The 22,431-nt window shown below is 31.2% G+C and overlaps 1 pseudogene; it reads left to right on the top strand.

The window, feature by feature from the left end:
• Positions 1-14,120: 14,120 nt before the first annotated feature.
• On the top strand, positions 14,121-14,853 carry LOC105141042 (60S ribosomal protein L27a-3-like; annotated as a pseudogene).
• Positions 14,854-22,431: the final 7,578 nt, after the last annotated feature.

Below are 22,431 nucleotides of genomic sequence, written 5' to 3'. Positions count from 1 at the left end.
TATACTATTTAATTATATATATATTAGAAATAATGTGGATAAGGTGAAAAATCACCATTTGCATTTGTAACAACACCAAAATGAAGGAGTAAAAGAAGTTGAGGATACTATTTTTTTATTTCTGAATTAATATGCTTTATATATATATAAACATTACACATGAGTGATTCTTATAAAGTTCTAGTACAAAAATTATGTTAAATTGTATAGCTTTTAATTTTAAATAATAATAGATATGTTATATCGTTTTATCTTCATTAATCTACTTCTCATTTTCCTCCAGTTAACAACCATTATTTTATTTTTTTGGTTTATTATTTAGCTCTATATTCTCCTTTACATACTCTTCTAATCTAGAAAAGAGTGTGCAAACATAAGAATGTGCAAAGCAAGTTGAAATTTGCTAGGTGACATCAACCTAGTCAAAGAATCATCAAGTTGATCTCTATTGGAGATAAACTAAATATTAAGTTTCTTTCTTTGAACTTTTTCACGCACATAATGAAAGTCAATCTTGATGTGCTTTGTACAAGTATGAAACTTAGGATTAGCAATAAAATATATGATTTTATAATAGTCACACCATAACATTAGTGGTTAGGGAATTTTAAGGTCAATGTCATATAAAATTGATTGCAACCATTATATTTTCAAAGTTGTATTTGCAACTGACTTATATTTAGCTTCGATACTATTATGAATAACTATGATTTTTTTTTTACATCGACAAGAAATAATGTTATTTCCCATTAAAATATAATATATACCTATTAATTGATGATCATCTTAATCAACTACCTAATTAGAGTTTGAAAAAGCTTGAAGTACAAAATTAGATGATCCGTAAAGGAACAAACCTATTAATATGGTATGTTTAAAATAAGATAAAATCTTTTTTATATTTTTCTATTGTGGTTCCAATGGGTTAGGCATGAATTTACTCACTTTGTTTACTGTAAAGATATGATAAAGACTCGTGCACTTTGAGAGAACAAAGCAAATAATTGCAAACTTCAAACAACTTGTTTACAAAGATAAGGATCGAAACACTTAGCTCCTTCATTGGTGGACAATTAATAGCTAATTGACATCGACTCGTGCATGGTTTGGCTTTTGCCATTTAACTGCATCCAAAAAAATTAGTCACATACTTACCTTAAGTTAAATACATACCTTAATTGAAGCGCAAGATTTTTACCCCTAAAAAATAGCAAAGGTTACGAAGCGTTTTAACAGAAAATCTAAATGACATGTTCAAATTTTACGTTGTATAGCATAACCAAAGGTATATGTAATGATAATATTATCAATGTAACCATCATTATGCCATATAAATAGAGAAGTATTAGTCTTAGTATCATGAAACCCAAGCTCTCATGACTTATTAGTTAGATAAAAAAACCAAGCCTTTGAGGCTTGTTTCAGGATGTATAATGACCTATATAGCTTGTAAAGTTGATGGGGATACTGTAGATAAATATTCTAAGATTGTTCCATATATATATTTTCCTCTAATTCATCGTACAAAAAAGCATTTTGAATATCAGTTTGCTTAATTAGCCAATTTAAAGAGACATTCAAGGATAAGATAATTTGAATTGTAACATGTTTCATAACTAGGTTAAATGATGCGAACCTCGTGATCACATGGTCACGCAACCCACACGCAAAGACACCAATTCCCGGAAAGCCAAGTAAATCAGGTTTGATAGGAGTGTGACACAAAGATAACTTGTACCTAGGCACCAACACTATTAAAAACGGAAACCCCCACCCAACGAATATTGATTCGTGAATGAGAAGTATAAGGATGACGCCACGAAGATAGTTTTTCTTCGATAAGTCATTTTTCAGTTCGGATGGGGTGGTGTGTTGTTTTCATCTGACATGATAGTAGTACCTGCAAAACTTGGTTAATGGTAAAAAAAAAAAATTATCCTCATGCCGCTCGTGTTTCGCTCAAACACTCAATATCCTAACACGCTCACACCTCTCATCTCACCTTCTTGCGAAACTGAAACCAACACCAAATTGAACCAACTTGGCAGCGCAATCCAAATAGATATATGACTCAAGAAGCAATAACAACTAGAAAACAAGCAAAACGAAACTACAATGATAGTCTCTCGAGTAGCAAACGAGTCTATCCGAAATATCAACGAAACTGAAGACTCGAATAAAAAATAGAAACAAAAAATAAACAACGCCCAAATATGATGGATATTATGGAAATAAACTGCAAGAAACGAAATCAACAGAAAGCAAGTGAATTTCAAACGTTGATGCAAGACAGATTCGTTTACGACAAGTGAAGTCTGAATCTGGAACCTGAAGTAAATGATGTCCAATTGAGTTAACATTTCAGATATAGTGCGATATCAACACAAATAGACAGAAAATAAAGTTTGAGCAATTTATGACAAGGTTTGATATACTGACGTAAAAATGTTATGAATCAGACCTGATTAGACCCGAATTTGAAACCCAAAGCAAATGATATCCAATTGACCCTAAATTTGATATGTAATGCGATTAGGACCCTAGTAATTCGAATATCAAATTTGAGAAATTTCTGAGTTGATTTGATCCAATTGTCTCTTGTTTAGTTTTCTGCGGCAGAATCTAATAAACGTCTTTTTGAACAATTTTTTTTCTTTTTTTTTTTGTTTTCGATGCTAATTATATATTTTGAACAATAACAGAATGAAATAACAATTTTGTTTCCTTTTATATGCCGTAAATTCAAGGAGAAGAAGACATTGGATACTAAGGAATTTTTTGCGGAATTAACAAGAAACAAAAATTTCAGGAGGATATAACCTGATTAATGGAGCCAAGCTCTGATACCAAATGATGCGAACCTCGTGATCACATGGTCACGCAACCCACACGCAAAGATGCCAATTCCCGGAAAGCCAAGTAAATCAGGTTTGATAGGAGTGTGACACAAAGATAACTTGTACCTAGGCACCAGCACTATTGAAAACGGAAACCCCCACCCAACGAATATTGATTCGCGAACGAGAAGTATAAGGATGACGCCACGAAGACAGTTGTTCTTCGATAAGTCGTTTTCAGTTCTTTAGAGAACCAAGGAAGGGAGATTATCTCACCAACACACATACACACAAAGTGCGGCAAACAAGAAGTTTTATTTATCTGAATAGTCTTCCTCTACATGTTTGGTTATGCCTCTATTTATAGTGATTCTAGACTTAAAAGAAACCCTAATGAACCCCCCTTAGGTGGACTTATATGTAGCCCACTTACAATTGACCCAAATAAGTAATAATAACCCAAAGACTATGAAGAAAATAATAAAAATATAAAAATCCGAAAATTACTATCCTAAATATGCTAGAATCAGATTTGTCACCATTAAGAAGTCCCAAATAGACTAGGAAATCTGATCTGAAGGTAGAATGTATTCTAAAGTCTTCTTTCCTTTTGTAGCTCGGATGAATAAGGAATCCTTGTAAGAAAAGGATTCTGAAATAATTATGAATCCTTGCCACTTGAAAACTATGTTGCAGTCCATTAAACATCCTTGTAAAATTAGTATATTTCCAAAATAAGCTGCCACATCCCTTTAGGAAAAGAATCTTAGCCAAATAGGAAGTCCACAAGTCAAAAGGAAGTAAATAACAAAATCCATATAGCCTCTGGTGACCCGTATTGAGATACCTTCCTGAACTCTGATTGACCTGAATTTTAACCCAAGGTAATATAATATGTCAGGAGACTCCACATAAAATTTTAGCTCGATCCAACGGTCGGATTGAGAATTATAACTATTTCCGTAAAACTGGATAGTTGCACATTTTACATCAAAAATCAAATTTGATCGTGCTTGGATCGTATCATTAAATGTCTCATTAAAATCAATACCATCTTGCTAATAAAATCCTTTAGCCTCTAACCTTGTTTTATATTGCTCTAAGAAACTATAAAAATGTCTTTTAATTTTATATATCCATCGTCAACCAACTATGCTGACCTTTGAAAGTGCTGTTAGGGGCCATGTTTAATTGCATAAAAAACATAAAACTTAGAATTCATTGTTGCATACCATTATGGTGATTTAACTACATCACTATAACAAAATGGTTATTCGTTAGAAAAAATAGGAGGGCTAAGTAAAGCCTTAGGTAAATGGTACCTTACAAAATCATTAGAGGTGGCTTTTAATTGAGAGATATTATTCCTCGATATGGTAACGATGACATGTGTTCTAATTTTTATTTATGTAGAAGTAATATGTGAGGCTTGTTGAATTATATATCTTGTTGTGCTTGAGGTATTAAGAATTCTTATGATTGGCGATGAGGTAGAATTAGCAAGTCTAACAATTGTATGGCGATAACACACTTAACACATTAAAATTATTGTCAGGCGATAATACCCAATTCTAATAGGAGAGGTTAATTTGAGATCTAAAGGCAAGGCAATATATGTTGACAGGTTGGATTTTAAAGATGATCTATAGGAAGTATTTTTTTATTAGGGAACAAATTTTAATAAAAGATTACATGGCAAGGTATATAAACTCGATCAATTGATAAGTTAAGACCATTGTGTCCATGACACTATACCCAATGAAAACACATGATTTTCTTTTAAATCTAATTTATGTCTGTTATGTGGTCTAATATTAGGCGAACTTGCATATCTAAATACCTGTAAGAAAGAAAAATTTGGAATTAAGTTATAAATCATTTCATAAGGTGATAAATTATTGAGAATAGATGGTGGAAGATGATTAATTATATATGTTGCAATGTAAAAGACATCTTCTTAGTAAATCACAAGTAAATTTGAATGTGAAATGTACTGAGCCTAATTTCAACAATTTATCTATGCCTTCATTCAATTGACTCCAATTATAGGTAAGTATAAGGGCATGCTATATGATTTAAAATGATATTTTGTTAAATATAATTATGTGGTCTATGATAATCACCACCCTAATTAGATTCTATTTTACATTCAAATTGTTTTTCCATATAACATTGAAACTAAAGAAAAAAACACTCAAAATCAAACTTTAATTTAATTAGAAAAAACCATAAATATTTGCATAATTATCCAAAAAACTATTATAGTATTGAGCACTTGTGGCTATGGTGGAGGCAACATATGTTAGACGCCATACATTTATGAAAATTAAGTCTTATAAAGTATAAAAAACATAATTGAAATTGCTAAAAAGGAAAGTATGGCTTTTCGCTAATTGACAAACAAGACACATAGAATGTCTTTTTATTTTATCAACTAAAGATCATTGAAGGATAAAACATGTTGAATAACTTAAGGAGCACCATGGCCAATGATCAAAGGAAACACAAACACTTAAAAGAGCATGAGGATGAAAGTTGGTTTTGGAAAAATGATATAAACCATTATTAATTTGTCCATATTAAAAGATGTTCACCAAGTGATCCTTTACCAGAAAATATTTACCATGAAAATCAAAATAAATATTATTATCAATGCATAATTTTTGAAGAAAAAGTAAATTTTTTTTCCTGAATTTCAAAGCCAAGAATACTAAAAGTAAATTTTTTTTCCTGAATTTCAAATTCCTGAATTAATATAAAAAAGTGAGTGGATGTATTAAGAGTAGGATTCTAGTTTTAAAGATACATAAATTGCAATCATTTTTAACCTAAAGTTGGTATGTATAATTATAACCATCACTCCTTATATTTATATTAGCCATATCATATGTGATATGGTGAGTGACATCTGCGTCCTTATGTCATTTTTTCTCCCAACTTCTATTATTAGTTGCAATCAAGGCTTGTTTATTATGAAAACAAAAGGACTCATAAAAGGCAAGGTCAAAGTAATAATAGTATTTATGGGCTAGATGTTTAGGTTTCTCACACACTTGATATATAATTGTAGAAGTAGGATATGTGTCATTGCGATTACAAGAGGAAACACTTCCTTGCAAACTATTATGATGGCCTCTACCATGAAAACCATTTCCCCCCTTATTATTGAATAATAGTAGTTGTCTTTAAACAACAATTACCTTAGCAAGTAATGCATAAATAAATAAAAAATGATGACAACTTAGACGAGATTCAGTGAAAGATTGTCAATAAAGAGTATACCTCTTCAGGTATGACATGGTCAATATGAGCATAAGTAGAGGACATGAAGTTATCATATTTATGTGTTAAATTAGCTAGAACATTAGTAATACAATTGACATATTGATTGGCTTTCTTGACATTGAAATAATTTTTTCATTAATGATTATGCATCAAAAGTGTCATTAAGTCTCTTATTTTACATATGTATTTATTGTTTTTATTTGGTTGTTTTTATAATAATTGATGTGTTTTTTAGTAATGAAGTTTGTTTTAATGTTTCGATAGGTTTTTGGAGCTTAAATGAATTAATTCACAAAATTCAACATCGGAATTCAGAACAAAGAATTGAAGAGACATTTAGTTGAAGATTGAAGAAAATCTTGGTTCAAATAAGTGCTCCAAATTTGTCCCAAAAATCAATTCTATTCCAATTCTAGAAAAGAATATCATATGATTTATTTCAAGCCCAAACTTGCCTTATGTTGTGTGCAAACTTCAACCATTAAACACTCAAGGTTTCAATGTCAATCTTAGCCCAAATAATAAGTACATTTGTATACTTATTTGATGCTCAAATTCAGCCCAAATTCAGCCCCAAATCAGCCCTAAATCAACCCCAAATCAACCTTCAAATCAACCCAAACACAATCCATGATCTTACATGTCCACACAACAAATAACAATTGATTTATTTTGGGTAATCCATTGATCCAAGAAGGCAAGCACATGGATGGAAAGCTGGAGGGGATATTTTAACATTATTTTGGGTCAAAAAGAAGAAGGAGACACCTCATAAATGAGGAAGAAAAACGTGCACCAAAGTAGTTGTAAAGCTGTCTTGATTTGATTTTTCAGAACACCTTTCGGTGTTTTGCCCATAACTTTTGACTCAGGTGTCCAAATGAGCTGTTCTTTAATGATCTGGAAAGGTGACAGAATTGCCTATAAATATGTCTCTAATAGACTTCTCCAAAAAAAGCTTCTAAGAGGGTCGAATTTCTGTCCAAAGTTAGAGTCAGATTTGTGTCCGAATTTTTTCTGAAATTGTATTGTGTTCTTCTTTATAGATTTCGGTTCTTTAGTTTGTAAAACTTATTTTTTCAGTTGGATTCAAGTTCTTTCATGTTTATTGAAGTGTTCTTATATATAATCATGGTTGGCTAAACTCTTTCTTGGATCCAAATCAAGGATAATGGTGATTGAGGTGAGTTCTTTAGGATATGAATGAATCTTAATGTTTATCTTCTTATTTTCTTCATGAATGATTTATTATTGTAAAGAAATTTTAGAAATCATTTAGGTAATGTTATAATCTTGAATTTTTATGCACAAACTTTAGTTTTGGTATAGAGATTGCTTGATTCAATGTCTTACTTAATATGAAAGTACTTGTTCATTCTTAAGCAATAATCAATCTTCATCTTTCTAATCTTCATTGTAATATCTTCCGATCTAATATCACCATCGTTGAGATTAGGTTGAGTTATCTTATATATGTTGAAGAAATCACCAATACATCACCATTAAAATTGATTTGGACCAAGATTTACTTTTTCTTGTCATTTAAAATCTATTTACATTTTTTTTTATCTTTAAAAACAAATCCATCAATTATTTTCAACCAAGTTATTGTTAATTTAATTTCTCTTGAGTTTTTTTTTTGTTACTTAGCTTAATTTCCAGATCTAGCTCTCTGTGGATATGACCTCGATCTTACCGAGTTAATTGCTACATCGCACACTCGTGCACTTGCGAGTTAAAACAAGCCGATCATAAAAAGCGGTCAAGCAATTAACAAAAAGTAATCATTGGCATATTAACTGTCTTTCTTGGCATTGGCATGCTGAATTTAGATGATACAAACTCTATATTACAAAGAAAAATATGTTTCAAGAGCTCGCTAAACCTTATAAAAAGTGGTATGAGAGATAACCTAAGCTAAGACATCCTTAGTCATGAAAGACATAAGAGTAATTAGGATAAGATTGTCCTATCGCACCTTTTAATAATGCGTAGGATTTGAAATCTAAATGATTATACCTATATTAGGGTGCAACGCATTAATAGTTTTAAGAGGGATTTTGAATGCATCATCAAGGTATCAATACATATCTTGGCCATGAAAATAGAACACTAGCATACCTTTCAAAATAGATAATTGTCGATAGTAGACTTGATTGAAACAAGACTTGAAATAAGAGGGATTATAATGATAGAAGGGGAGGGATTATCAAGCCGGTGGAGAAGGAAAGAGAGGAAGATGATATGATAAGACACTTGTCTTTTATTTTAAGGTTTTGGTACTCTCAATTGTTGTGTTTTTCATATATATAACTAAAAGGTGTGGGGAAATTACTGTTTTCCATAACCAAAAGCATTGTGGATTACAATAGTAATCCACAGTGTATTTTTTATTTTTTTTTGTATTTCTTCATTTTTTTCAAACTTTCCCTTTTTTTTGTTTTCTTCTCAAAATTACTTTTCTTTTCAACTTTCCTTTGTTTTCTTTTCTTTTTCATTTATTTGTAAATTATTTTTATTGATTTTACTATTTAAATATTGAGCTAGTTAAAAATTTTGCTCTGTAATTTTTTTCTTTAAAATAATGTGGATTTCTACTGGATTTTTTCACATAATTTTTTTATTTTTTAAAATTATATTTGTTGATTTTTTTTAATACTGAACTGATTGAGAATTTAGTTTTGTAATTTTTTTAAAATATTATTGATTGCTATAGTGTTTCTCCATATGGTTTTTTTGTGATTTTTTTTTTGAAATTATTTTTTTTATTTTATTTTTTAATATTGAGTTAGTTAAAAATTACAGTTACAATATATGAGAAAATCATTGTAATTTTCTTTGCAAATTACTATGGATTGTTATAATGTTTTTTTTTTCACATTGTTTTTTTCTGTTTTGTTAAGTTTTTTTTTCTAAATTTTTTTTTGTTAATTTTTTTTTTAAATATTAAGCTGGTTAAGAATTTCAATTACAAGCAAATATAAGTTTTTCCTCACAAAACACTATGGATTGATACAATTTTTCCTCACATAGTTTTTTTCCAGTTTCTTTTGTTTTTTTATTTTTTGTAATATCTTTTTCTAAAATTATCTTCACTGATTTTTTTTTAATATTGAGTTGGTTAGAATTTAACTTTATAATAAAGCTTAATCATGTGGGGAAAAAACTGTAGCTTTCCTCACAAAACATTATGGATTGCTACAATGTCTCTTTACATGATTTTTTTTCTTATAATTTTTTTTAAAATTATCTTTGTCAATTTTATTTTTTTTAATATTAAGATGTTTGAGAATTACAATTACAAGTCATTACAAATAAGACTAAATCATGTGGGGAAGTATTGTAGTTTTTATCACAAAGCACTGTGAATTCCTACAGTGTTTCCAACATAATTTTTTTTCTTTTTTTGTGTTTTTTTTGTTATTTTTTTCCTAAAATTATCTTTGCTGATTTTTTTTAATATTGAGCTAATTAAGAATTTAGCTTTGTAATTTTTTTCTTTAAAATACTATGAATTGTTACAGTGTTTTTCCATATGATTTTCTTATGATTTTTTTTCAAAATTATCTTTATCGATTTGTTTTTAAATATTGAGTTAGTTAAGAATTATAATTACAATAAAGCTAAATCATATAGGGAAAGAGTTGTAGTTTTTCTTAGAAAACACTATGAATTGCTACAATATTTCTCTAAATGATTTTTTTATTTTATTTTATTAGGAAAAACACTATAATTTTCCTTATAAAACATTGTCAATTGTTATAATGTTTTTTCAAATGGTTTTCTTCCTTCCAAAATTATCTTTCTTGGATTTGTTTAATATCAAGTTGGTATAGAACTTAACTTTTAAATTTTTTTTTGCTTTTTATTAACAAAAAAGTTAAATTATGTGGTGAAAGTACTGTATTTTTTCTCACAAAACACTGTAGATTGCTACAAATTATTTTATTTTGTTTCTAAGTTTTTAATCACCAAACACAACCTTTTTTTCTGTTATAAAATATTTGCTACATCATACCTTTAATTTCTATTATTTATCTAATATCAATTTATAATTATAATATTATTAAGTATATTTATTTTATAAACCTGAGATAGCACACGAAAAGATGTGATCTCGTCATTTCATTTTGTTGTTGCTGCATGTTATGGGTGATTCTCGTAAAGTTCTAGTACGAATAGTTTGTTAAAATGTAGTGCTTTCATGATTTTAAATAATAGAATCATTTTATCTTCCTTGATCTCCTCATGACTATCTTCCTTAATCTCCTCATGACTTTCCTCGTTGACAGCTACTAGCTTGTTTTCTTGGCTTGTTATTTGGCTTCTCCTTTGGATCTATCTTCCAGTGGCGTAGAATAAATTGCAAGAGATGTTGAAAGGGGCTGATTGCTTTCTTATATGCATGCTGTGATCATTCACAATCATGGAAACCACACAAAGGCAAGTTATATATATATGAAAAGAAGCTTCTTTGCTACCTTGATGAACAAAACATACATCACTTCCAATGCAAGGGAAAGGAGATGAAAAGCTTTCTTCAGTATTTAGTGATTCCCTACTGCTCCGAAGAGAGAATGATTTGATTGATAGGATCACGAAGCAGAACATACCGTATAATTGAATTTATCGAGATAAAATGTTAAAGATTCTAAGCATTAATCCGAGACTCCAAATATTGAACAAAAGCACTGTGGCATTGATGAAGCACACGATGAGGTGAAGCTTAAAGCCCCAAGCCTAGATGCTGAGGTTAAAGCATCACTAAAATCCGAGAGAGGGACCCCAACACATCCTGTAAAGCAGCGGCCACAAGGCATTAGAGTCTACCAAAAACTAGGAATTGAAGAATTACATAAGAAAATACCGTCTAAATATTGCCTAACCTGGAAGTGCAGATTCTTGACCCAACCATGAGCATGAAGAAAGAAACATGGGAATGCTTCACCAGCAATTCAAATTGCAGGGGGAAGATGGTATCAAGAGGTTCAAGCGGTGAAATTTTCCACTGGATTCCAATAGACGATAACTGATTAACTTAAACCCCCCTGAGCTACTTTCGCTGATGACATCCATGTTCACAAGGAACTATTGCAACGATGGGATTGCCTATTGATAAAGACTTTTCCTGAGCCACATCAGTGACATGAAAAATGTTTATCAACAAAAAGGATTGCTTGCATCACCAGACCAACAATAGTCTGTTCTTCAGAAGAGAAAAAAGAACAAGAATGGCCTCAGAATTGTAATATCTGGTCAATAACATACAAAGCGCAAGTAGAGATATTCTGCTTCTATCCATGACAGAATCTATCTTTCCATCAGAAAGAAAAACCATTCAGTAGTCGACATTGATAACTCCACACAAGGTTGGTCTAATCTACAGATTATAAGTTGTAAAAAGCACGAAAACAAAACCACCAAGCTCCATCATATTCAAGTACGTACCTGCAGATTATAATGCATGTGTAGAGTGTGGTATCTCATGCCATTTGATAGATCTCCCATTCATAGTAAATTACTACCGGCAAGGAGATGTTTCCAGGAACAGCAGCCTGAAATCAAAGAGGCTACAATAGGGGGTTTTCCCCTTGTACTAAGAGAGAATGAAATACCAAGGAAAATGCAGGCAGGAAACTAAAAAAGATCGGACACCAATTTTATGTTAAGTGGCACAAATCAATGCACAAGGTAAACTTCCACGGTGAGCTCTGGAAATGGAAAAAAATAAAAATAAAAAACAACAAGAGATGCTTCGCTAGGAATAGCAGGTCGACTTACAACTGTCTTCTTCGCTAAGCGTGCTGGAATTTCAACATTCAACTCTTCTTGATTCCCAGTATTTTGGAATCTAGGATGGATTTTGGAATCTAGGATGGCCAGTTTTCATTTTCAAATTCTGCCAAGTAAGATTACAAACTAAGTTAAGAAAAAAAAAAATATCCATAGATCAACGCATCTTACAAGCAAACACAGATTACGCTTACATTTGCAGGAGAAGTTGACACAGCCTGACATATAGACAAGCATGATTGTCTCGGTCACCCTAAACCAATTAACTAATTCGAGAAAGCCCACCAGCTTTAAGCTACAGTACCGAAAATAACTGTACTGGGATTTTTTTGTCGAAGAATTAATATGCAGTTATTATTAGCTTATTTTTTTAACGTTAAATAAAAAATATAATAGTGAATAAAAAAATCAATGCTTAGATATGATAAAATATAGTAAAGAAATATATTAATAAAAACATGTAAGATCTCAAACTATTTTTTAATATAATAAAAAAATAAAATAATTTTGTAATTGCTACAATAAAACACCATTTTCTTAGTCTTTATATAATAATTTATTTAAAAATAAATGTAAATAAAAAATTTTAAAACCTTAGAAAAGAATAAAGATAAGAACAAAAAGAATTATATAAATAGATAAAATATAGAGTAATAAATATTCAAAGTGTAAAAAATAAAAAATAATATTTTTTTCCAAAAAAAGTGTAAAAAAAGAAGGAAAAACTAAAAAAGCATTACAAAAAATAAAGATAAGAAAAAAAATGGTGATAAATAAGTCAAGTGTAAAAATGATAAAAATACCAAGTTTAAAGAGAGAAAAAAAATATAAAAAAACTTATTTTTCTAGAAAAAATAAAACCTTGAAAATTACAAGTTTACCATTGCCAATTGATAAAATTTATAATTATATCATTTTTATAGGAAAGCACTATTTTCTTTTAGTATATGTATTAGTTATTTAACTCGTGTTTTACTGGAGGTCAGATAATTTGATTTAGCAATAAAAAAAATATACAAGCTTTTTCAAAAGTTTTTTTTTAATATAACCGTGAATAAAAAAGTTAATGATTATATATAATAAAATATAGTAAAAATCATATGTGTTTAAAAAAAACATGGAATATCTAGCATGCCCTATTTTTTTCTTTTTTCTTTTTTCAATTAAACCATTTTTTTTATTTTTCTTTCAATTTCATGTTTTTTTCTTCAATTTCATCTTCAAATTTTATTAATATTATCTAGGTTGTTTTTGGATCAACAAATCAACCAAATTGATTAGATCATGTTGAGAAAACTCTACACATTTTAACCTTGCACTTGAGTTAAATAAGAAACTCTACACATTTTAACCTTGCACTTGAGTTGCACTTGAGTTAAGTAAGAAGTTGAGTCAAGATATTTCTTTTTTTCTATATATATTTTTTTAAAACTATTTTTACTAGTTGACTAGATTTTTTATGAATCAAGGAAGTTGATTGAAACGTATAGTGACAAATTATATATATTTTAATTTTAAACTCGGGTTATGCAAGATATGGAATTAAAATGTTTTTTTCTTATCAATTTCATTATTTTTTTCTTCTCAAATTTCATCTTTCAAATCATAAATTGCTTTATGTTTGGACTAACCAAATTAATTGAGGTAATATCCATACAATTTAAATTTAAATTTAGTCTAACTAAGAAGTCAAGTAAAAAGGTTTAAGATTTATTCACTAAGTCAATTTTAATAATAGTATTAAATAATTTTTTATAATCTGAGTATTTTTTTTTTATGTTTAAAAATATTTGATTTAATTTTAATAATAATTTTAAATAATTTTTTATGATATGAGTATTTTTTGTTATGTTAAAAAATATTTGATTCTCTTTTTATTTAAATAAAAAAAAAGGGGAAGAAGAGAAAACCTTTCCATTTCTCTTTGTACTAATTTGAGAATTACCATATTAATTATATTAATTATAGTTATTACTATAGTTTTTATGTATTTGATAATATTTTTAAAACTTAATTTCATAACCATTTTCATATTTATTTATAGAAGTTAAAGCTTTTCCATAATTTATTTCAAATGGACGTTACAGGGTCTTGTTTCAAAGTCCATTTACCAAAGCACTACCTTGTGTGTGGTAGTAACTAACCTAGAGGACAAAACCGTCAACTGAAAAACCCAATCACCAATATATATACCCCAAACCCTAAATGACAACTCTCCCCGCGGTCTCTCTCTCACCAATTGCTGGGCAGCCGCTCAAGACCCTAAACAACAGATCCCTCTCCTCCAAAACCCAAAATGACTACACGCTTCAAGAAGAACAGGAAGAAGAGAGGTCACGTGAGCGCAGGTCATGGTAGGATTGGAAAGCACAGGAAGCACCCTGGAGGTCGTGGAAACGCGGGAGGCAGGCCCCACCACAGGATCCTCTTCGACAAATACCATCCTGGTTAGTTCGGTAAGGTTGGTATGCGTTACTTCCACAAGCTCCGCAACAAGTTCTACTGTCCTATCGTCAACATCGACAAGCTCTGGTCCATGGTCCCACAAGATGTCAAAGACAAGGCAACCAAGGATACTGTGCCCATGATTGATGTCACTCAGTTTGGTTACTTCAAGGTTCTTGGTAAGGGGGTTTTGCCTGAGAAGCAACCCATTGTTGTCAAGGCCAAGCTTATTTCAAAGATAGCTGAGAAGAAGATTAAAGAGGCTGGTGGTGCTGTTGTACTTACAGCCTAGGTTATGTTCCTTTTCAAGATTTTGACCTTTCTTTAAATTAAAGAGTTTAGTGATATTGCTGGATCATTTCATAAATTAATGCCCTTTTGTTTCATATTTTTCTGTTCGTAAATTGGGATTCTGCTTATTACATGATATTGTCCCGTGGCTCTAATTGATGCATCCATGTGTTTGGTTAGTTGAATCGATGATTTGATGATAGTTATTATACTGTGTTGCTTGGAAATGGGTGACCATGCCTGTTCTAGCTGTGAGCTGTTCTTGATGATGACTCGTGATGATTTGTGTTACTTGATGGCCTAAAATCAAGTCTACAAATCATAGCGGCCGTTTGTGACTGCGTTTCAAATGATGTTTTTTTCTTTTTGAATTTGAATTTTAATATTTTATACATGGAAATTGAGGGGTAGAAGTTGAGTATAGTTTTCAAATTTTATAGAAATAGGTTTGTTGGATTTGTCAAAGATTTTGTTCTTTTTTTTTTGGAAATGAGTTTTTAAAGTTGAAATTCGTTACTCGGAGATGGGAGGAGTAAAAGTTGCAGATTTTATAGCTGTGGGCTTGTTAGGTTTGTCAAAGGTTTTTGCTCATTGTTGGTGGAACGAGTAGTAGAACTGTTGAAGTACTATAGCCATTGCACAGAAAATAGAACTGGAATTGAGGCAACTTGAAAAATTAATGTTGGTCTGGTCTATATCTGTGGGACATTAGGGACATGTCTTTTCTACTTAGGAATTCACTCTAAAACAAATTACTATAGACATTTTTATGTCTCTGTTCTTTCCAACCAAGCTTGTTTGTCTCTTTTGTATCATATTCCTTTTGTTCTTAGTGCATGGGGATGTTTTCTCAGGGGTCTAGCATATTTTCAAGCGTTTTATAGTGGTGGAATTGTAAGGTCAAAATTTGTGTAGCTCATGGGCATCCTCCAGCCTGTCTTGCGAGAAGTATAGGATGTCGAGGGTTCAAGCCTTCGAGGGTGCAGAATTACTTCTATACCTGGGAATCATTATGGAGGTGAACAATGAAGCTCCCTTTCTTCTTTTTTTCAATTCAACTCTCTTTTTTTCCCATCTTCCTCTATTTTTTTTAATTTCAATTGTGTCTTTCTCCCTTGATAAAAACTCAATTTTATAATGAAAACTTTTTTTATAGTTGTTTTTGATCCAAGGCTAATTAAAATTTTTCAAAGTTAATCTAGATTTAATAAAAATACTAAATAATTATTTAAGGTTTAGAAATTTTGTTAGACCTGAAATATAACGCTTGCTCGTATCCTACTAAAAAGGCAACAACCAGTTGTAGGGGCTATCACGAGATATTTCCTTTGCTTAGTGTCTGTCTGCTGGTAAAACAACAAGAAGTGAAAACATCTTGTTAATTCCATTCCTTTAACACATCTATTTCAACCTGTCTGTCTTGAAAGCTAGCTGCTGCATGCTTTCCCTGACAGTTTTAATCCTGAAGCCACTTAATTTTCTAATTGAATCTTTATCCAGAAACCTTTTTTTCATCTTTTTTTCTTCACTTGGGGCACGAAGAATTACAATTTAGCCCTTGTAGTTTTAAGTTTTTCTTTCTCCGTACACTTTTTTCCCCCCATGTTTGAATTCTTAGATTTTGAGAGGAAAAAGAGTCATTGGTGGGAAGAAAAGAGAAAGTGATTGGTGTTGTTGGACTTGTATTTTATATTCAGTTTGGTGTTCTTGGACTTCTATTATATATTCAGTTTGGTTTTGTAGGTTTTCTACCAATTTAAGAGGTTTTTAAGGTGATAAATTGGTTCGAAAGGATTTTTAATGTGCTTTTAGGTGAAAATAACCCAAAAAATAGGTCTTTGGGTCTAGGAAGGTAGACCATGCCCTGTCTATTTTTATTTTTTAAGAAGAATAATAAAAAGGTAAACAGTCATAGTTTTCAAGCCTATATCGGCTCGGGTTGGCTTGGGACCTAGTTGATCTAAGCATGGAACTGGTGTTGATCTAAGCATGGAACTGGTTTGAATCTAAGAAAAAACCTGTGTGGAAGTTGGCCATTGAAACCTGGTTAGCTCAGCGGGTCGACCTGGATAATTCTGACTGAGACCTGATTTATTTCATGCTTTTTCATTACAGCTTTGTAGAAGTATCGACATATGTAGAGGTCATTCCATGCTGTGCATATGCTATATTAACCATTGAACAACAAAGAGGAGAAAATAAAAAAACCATTAGAGAAATCCTTTGCATAAAACCCAAGTCTTTAATCTTCAAAGTTCAACGCTATATTACCTGTAGTTGTGATTCGCGAAGAAGAGTAGAGGAGCAAAAGACTTCAAGGCAACTCATACTGGTTCGGATCTGCAAGCAAAGTAGGTAATCCTTCCTCTAGCTCTTCATGACTCTTCTTTTTTCTCTTGCTCTCTCTATTGCATTGTTCATGCGGATTGTAATCTTTTAGACCACAAACAAACGGTGAAGATGAAGCAATCTTGATCTGAGAAGAAGCCATAAGTCTAATAATGGGACATCACGTCATAGAATAGAGTAAATGCAATAATTTTGTGCAGGCCATAAACAAGATACAACCCCTCCAAAAAAAAGGATGTATGGCAGGAAAAACCCAAGCGGTAATTGTGGACCACAAAGAAACGTATGAATCTTGTTTTTAGTATGCTATACTAACTATGGTTAGTAACAAGTGGTTAGTAACCATCACCAGCAATACAAGTCATGCCTTGGCTTTTATTTTATGATTTTATTGTAGAAAACTATTGTGTTGCTTTAAAAACGAATGGCATGCCTTGGCTTTTATTTCATTAATTAATTTTAGTAAGAGAAAATAAAGATTGGTTTTTAAATTTTATTTTTTGAGTTGATTCGAGTCAATTTGGATCAACTAATCTAATTTATGAGCTAATCATTGTACTAGATTAATCAAAATTGAGTTTTAAAATTATATAAATAATAATTATTTGTCTTTAAATATTAAATAAAACTAAAAAAACAAAGACGGGTGCATGGGCTTGTCTTGAAAACCCACAGAACATATTTTTACTTACTTGAGATTTAGATGTTTAGCTTTTTTTTATTGTTTTTAAAATATTTTAACTGAGGTGTATTAGAAATAGACATGATATTTAAATTATTATTTAATTTTGGTCTAATTATTAAATAATATTATGAGTTTGGAATGTTAACAATTCTTCCTTGATTATTATAAATGTTATAAAAAAAATATCATTCATGAATATTCAAAAAAAAAAATTTCTTTCTGTGTTATTTTTAATAATTTTTTCTTACTTTATTTTATCACATTAATTAACTTTTCCCTAATTAATAATATTAAAACTTGTTTTTGATATCATGATTTTTTTAATCTAAAAAGCAATGCTTCTAATTGATTTTTTTTGTTAAAATAATAAAAAGTTGCATTAATAAAGTGATGGAAATTAGTTTGAAGAGATACACACTTTTCTTACTTATTTTAAATAAACGAGATTTTTAATAAATTTTTATTTTAATTATCAATGGTTTTTAGTTGGAAACATTCTGCTAATAAGAAATTATATGATTATTTTTAAGAAGATTAGAACTTTTCTATATCATTAATTGCTTTATAAATAATTATGTGTTAGCTTGATATACATAATTTTTATATAATTTAGTCATTAAAATTGAATGAGAATAAAATCTCTTTTTTTTAGAAGTTTTTTCTAGTAAGTTTTATATGATTTCCTAAAATTTATTGTTCTAATGTTTTTTCATGTAGATGTGTGAAAATGATAAATTCTCAAATTTTTAATTTTTCACCTTAAAACACAATGCTTATAATTTTTTTTTATAAAAATAATTAAAAACAAGGATGGAATATTAGGCTCTTGATTAAAAATATACACTTTTTTTCTTCTTCTTAGTTCAATTAATTATCATTTTACTAAACTGTTTTTTTTTTTTTACTATTATTGTTTTTGATTCAATGAACTATACTACTAATAATAAAGGTTTTGTCGTAAAAATAAATAGATAGATAAAAAAGATAATTTTAATGAAAAAATACATTTATCATCCATAATTTTCTTTGGTATCTCTCATGACGAATACGTATTAGATTCAAAAAAATAAATTTATCAAACCTAAACCTAATTAAGCCCATGGCATAGGTTGTGCAAATTAATTCGCCTAAGTTTAAAATATTCTTATATTAATGCTTATATTAAAGAAATGTTAGATCGATGCCTTTTTAATTTTTTTTTTTCAAAAGTTAAATTGAATTTTAATCGCTGGACTAAGTCAATATACATATTAACTTAGCCGGGACCAAGTCAACTCCAACCTAATTGAATTTGAGACATTGGTGAGTAGCCAAGTCGATCGGTTGGCCACCATGTTCATCCACCGTCAGAGAAAATAAAAATAAAAATCCGCAACTGATTCCTATTTTCATTCAAAATTTTACACGGCAGCCGGTTCTGGAATACAGTTCACAAGTTGCATTGAACCAGCAATGAACCCTATTTCTTTCTTTCTAGCTGATTTTGACTGAAGGCTACGTTTCTCATCTCCCGCTCTGCAATTTGCTCCCTGAATCCCGAACCCTAGCTTCCTTAAACTTGGTAACAAAAACAAGACCCCCTTTCTTTTTTTGAAAGAAAGTGTGTTATTAGGTTTACAACTTTCAGTTTTTCACGTTGCTGTTTATGGAGATTTCTCAATGAGTTGACTAAGCCAGCATAGTCAAATTTAGAAATGGGTGAAACAGAAACCCCTTTTTCTGCACAAACCATAAGGCAAACCCCACTTCCTATTCTGCTCATAACAAAATAGCAAATGGCACCATTGTAGATTTGAGAAGAAATGGAGTAGATTCCAAGGGAATTACTGACTTTCAGTCTAGTGGATGTGCTGAAACTTCAACTCTTTCCTGTTATGTTTTTCCTCTTTTTTCTTAACATTGCTGTGGTCGAGGAGGCTGAACAATGGATTCTAACATTAGGCAGTAGAAGATGAACCATCAGAAACCAGAGGGCCGGCCTTCAAGGTAGCATGGCCATTTCTTACATTCTCGATGAAGGTTTCGCTGTGTCATTGCGAGCTGTTCGCAAGAAATCTTTGCATGTTTTTTAGACTCGGACTCGGTGCAAAAGAAGTTCCTCCCCAGTGTAAATCTAGACAGTAAAATAACCCTGTCGAGAGGAGGTTACTTGCCAAGTTGGAAGCTGGAAAGAGTCTAGCTGCTAAAACTATTAAGGATTGAGGAAATAGAAAGCAAAACCAAAGCATTTGCAAAGAAGAGACCAGGTCCTCTGGTTCCAACTCTACAGGTAAAGAAGAAACAGGATTAATGTGTTACCTTATCAAAGAGCAAATGTAACATATATGTATTTTTATCTGCTAAATCATTTTTTATGTGCAAAGTTAATGATTGCATACTTTTTCCAATGCAAAATATATTTCAGGAATTTAGATGCTTTCACTGAGCGATCAAGTTATATAGTTTGTGAGCTAATTAGGCATGCACAATATAGCTTCTATATGATGTTTCCCCTTTAAATTTTCTAAAGTGTCTTCGTAATAATTGTTGAATCCTTACGAAATCTCAGGCTCTTTGATTAGCCTAACAAGCCATCAGACTTGGTAGGTGGTAATCCTATATTGCATAACATGGTTATAAACACTAGAATGTGTATAGTAGCTTAATGGGTATTCCTGTCACACATGTAGACAATTTAAGAGGAATGCTCTACTTTGATAGATAATGAAACTTGGGGATTCTCTAATGACAAAAAAAGAGTATCATTGCGCTCATTCCTAACATTGTATTTCCCTACCTAGTGACAAAGGAGAAAATATGGACTAGCTTACGGAGGCTGTTCAAGGAAAAGAAAGAAAGAAAAAGTATAGTCCCTCAAATAGCCCAAATCCAACAAGGATTATAATGATACCCTCTTTAATACTTAGGGAATAGGATTTTGCTGCAACCTCATTTAGTTTCATGGAGTCCTCCTCTTAAAGGTGCTGCTTGTCAGTGAAACTAAGGCATGCTGGGGTGGGAGGTTTGGTAAGAGATCGTAAGGAAATCTGGATTCAGGGTCTTCTCAGTCTGCTAGGGATAACTTCAAATGGGCAGGGCTATCTCTGTCTAGGCATCTGGGATGTTGGTTTCTAGATCAAGTTAGATTCAGTGGAGGAAGGTATTCGATGCATATCTAGTGACACTGATACGTGCCACCTCCATCTCTCTTTCATTCATGACTTTTTTCCTCTATTGCACACGGACTTTCTGCATAAGGGACGGCAACCAGTGTATTGATTTTCTAGCTTGTATTTGATTTAGCAATCTGAATATCCTGCTAGTTTGGGACTGTGCTCACTTAGTTAACAAGTTCATCCCTGTTCCCTTGCCCCGTGGATGTAAAGCCACTTTCAGTTTTTGTTTATCTACTTTACCATTTAAAAAAAAAAACATTATAAAAAAGCGCACGGTGGCTGCTATCACTGCGCAGCCACCATGAACCTTTAACGTGCGCTCTTAAACATCCTCTAATCTTGCAACAAATCTTGCAACAAGGATTGAGAGCACTTCCGACATTGTAATCCCTGATGCCTGGCCTCTCTTAATGGTTTGTCCGTAGTAAGACTTACCAGTAGTTAAAGCCACATGGTCTGTAGGCACTATGACTGAGTTCGCTTCTTTGCCCTTTTTCATCATAGTACTTGCACCCACGGATAAAGAATTATTTGAAATCCTTTTCCTCATGACCACAAATGGCCACCAACTAGAAGAGTTGCTCATAAATTTCGAATAATATCAACGACACATGTATAAACTGGACTACGGCCTGATAAGTTAATTAGTATAGTTTTGAGAAGAACAGGGTTTAGATTCTGGACAAAAGCAAAACTAAATCCAGCTCTTATTGTTTTATCTCTGAAATCTTTAAGTTTAGGGAGCAGACATCTCAAGGACGTTAAACGAGCTTTGAGTGTAGTAAATATTACTTAAAAACCGGAATCTGGATCTTTGGAACACTGGAGTTTGCAAGTAAAAATGCATATTAATTTAGGAAAGGCAAAGAGAAACAGAAGGCAGAGTTATAAAGAAAAGAAAAAAAGACGAGTAAATCATCTTGCGTTATTGTTTAATCTTCTAATGTCACTGCTAATTGATATTAATAATTTGATCCTCTGATGAACCTTAATTTCCAGTGTTAAGACTCCCTACAGCTAATCGTGCTTTACGCCTTTCCCTGGGTCTTCGCAGTTGTAGATTCTGCTTATCTTGCTAGTTCCTACTGATCTAAAGATTCCACCACCTTGCAGCCTGCTTAATCAACATTTCTTTCACCCTATCAGTGTCCCATCTTCAAAATTCTTCTTCAGTCTTTTCCATTCAACGAGTTGCTTTCCAAATTGTGTTTCTGTCCATTAAACAACCTTTATTTTTAAAGAAAAACTGTACATCCATGGAAGCTTAAAGCATATTAAGATATAAAATGAATTTCTTAATTTAGTATTTCGGTTAAGCACAAGTTAACAGCTATGATGCTACTGTAGCATTTACAGCTTCTGATTTTGGTTGCAAATTCATTAGATTTCAAATTTGATAAATTTCTGGTGTCCCGGGTCTCAAGTAGCATACCTGTAACGTCATATGCTAAAATCCTTGGATTTCTGACTAAAAATATAGTTTTTATGAAATCTACAAGGTTTACATGATCCGAGGAGCACATGATCCAAGAGATCCTTTTCAACTTACTAAATATAACTAGTATCTCCTACTAGACATTCCTCCTTCATG

This window comes from Populus euphratica, unplaced genomic scaffold, assembly GCF_000495115.2.
Source record: "Populus euphratica unplaced genomic scaffold, PopEup_1.0 scaffold131.1, whole genome shotgun sequence".
Lineage (NCBI taxonomy): Eukaryota > Viridiplantae > Streptophyta > Magnoliopsida > Malpighiales > Salicaceae > Populus > Populus euphratica.
The sequence above is the reverse complement of the archived record's forward strand: the minus strand, read 5'-3'. Positions and strand labels throughout refer to the sequence as shown.